We start from the raw sequence: 2,130 nt of genomic DNA, 5'->3' as shown, positions 1-2,130 counted from the left end.
TCCTCCTTTTACTTGTTTCCTTGTTTGCTTTTGTTTTTGTTTTGAGACAGAGTCTCACTCTGTCGTCTAGACTGGAGTGCAGTGGTGTGATCTCAGCTCACTGCAACCTGCGTCTCCCGGGTTCAAGTGATTCTCCTGCCTCAGCCTCCAGAGTAGCTGGCAATATAGGTGCATGCCACCATGCTTGGCTAATTTTGTATTTTTTGTAGAGATGGGGTTTCACTGTGTTGGCCAGGCTGGTCTTGAACTCCTGACCTCAAATGATCCACCTGCCTAAGCCTCCCAAGGTGCTGGGATTACAGGCATGAGCCACCGCACCTGGCCCTTTCCCTTCTTTTTTGTTGCCTAGAACGAGGACACAATGGCACAATGGCTGGAGCTTCAGCAGCTATCATGGACCGTGAAGGAAAGATAAATGATTTTGTTTAGTTCATGGTGCTCTGGAGTTCTATTTCTGTTATTCACAGCTACACCTAATTTTGTTGTCTTTCCTGTTGACTGTGTAACTTGGGGTAAAACTGGCTCAGACCTGTTTCCTCAGCTGTGAGATGGGATTGATGATAATACCACTTCATACTGCACTATGCCGGTGGCTTTCAAACCTGAGCATGTGTCAGAATCTCCTTGCCATGTCAAAACCCAGAGTGCTGGCCCCCGCCACAGAACTTCTGGTCGCCTGTATGTCTAACAAGTTCCTAGATGCTGCTGCAGGTCAGAGACCACACTGAGGCCTGTAGCCCCCACAGGGGATGAGCCAGGAAGGTCTAACTCGCCAGCTTGGCTTCTCCCTCGTTTAACAAGATTCATGCATCCTGTCAAACACGCTGCCAGCACCTCTTGCCTCTCCCATGCCTGCTCCTTGGCTTCAGAGACCCTGATCCCCACTTTCTGGAGCAGTGAATCTGATTCAAATGCTGTTTACAGAGGGATCTGGCAGCGGCCCATCCCCAGGAGGGACTCCCACGTGACAAGCCCGGCCTCTGATCCACTCCTCCGCTGCAAGGAAACGATCCCCACTCCAATGAGTCACGCAGCAGCCCATCACATGGGCCATTCTGCAGAAGAACTTCCTTCTGGACCTTCCTTCTGCCACCATATGCCACTGTGCTATTTGCAGCAGTGAGTGGGTGGGGACAGCTCCTCACCAGGGCTGCCAGACGGTCAGTCGGAAGCATCATTTTCATACTTAGGATTCCAGTGGGAGGCAGAGGGTGAATCTCAAGGCTGGGATCCCTGTCTCCACTGGCCGCTTCAACAATGCCCAGACTACCACTCTGCCCAGCCAAGGAGCCTGCCCTCTCCTCCCAAAGGAACCTGCCCTACTCTCAGGGAGGAGCCTCCCTCTGGAAGGGCTGATGCCAGGTACGGTGGCAATCCAGGAGGCTTCCCTTTCCCTCATTGCTCTTGGAAGGGACCAATCCTCTTCTCAGGGCTCCTGCGCCGGCGACATCCCAAGCCCTGCCCAGGACAGCACCATCAGTGCTGCTCAGTCCCCTGCCCCAGCCATTTCCATCAAGGAGGTGGGTATTACCTGTTAAACCACTATATGGCGTGAGGCAGGTCCAAGGGACTGAGACGCACTTGTGTCCCCTCACTAGTGGTTAAGAGGGCAGCTCTGATCAAATCCAGCTCTGCTACTCTTTAGTTACATGACTTGGTAACTAAGGCCGCAGTTGTGCCTGGCCTGTGGCTGAACCTCTCTCTGAACCTCAGTTTCCACCTCTGTAAAGTGGGGGTAATAGTGGTGCTTATAAATGGCATCAACCAAGGTGTTTGGCTGTAAGCAACATAAACCAACTCTGCTCACTTTAGCAAAAAAAGCATTTCTCTCTCTCTCATATATATATATTTTTAATATGAAGTCTCACTCTGTTGCCCAGGCTGGAATGCAGTGGAACAGTCTCGGCTCACTGCAACCTCTGCCTCTCAGGCTCAAATGATTCTTCTGCCTCAGCCTCCCGAGTAGCTGCGATTACAGACACCCACCACCACACCCAGATAACTTTTGTATTTTTATTAGAGACAGGGCTTCACCATGTTGGCCAGGCTGGTCTCAAACTCCTGACCTCATGTGATCCGCCTGCCTTGGCCTCCCAAAGTGCTGGGATTACAGGTGTGAGCCACTGCGCC

Source organism: Aotus nancymaae, unplaced genomic scaffold, assembly GCF_030222135.1.
Source record: "Aotus nancymaae isolate 86718 unplaced genomic scaffold, 86718_ANA_hifiasm-v0.15.2.pri h1tg000018l, whole genome shotgun sequence".
In the NCBI taxonomy this organism is placed as follows: domain Eukaryota; kingdom Metazoa; phylum Chordata; class Mammalia; order Primates; family Aotidae; genus Aotus; species Aotus nancymaae.
The sequence above is the reverse complement of the archived record's forward strand: the minus strand, read 5'-3'. Positions refer to the sequence as shown.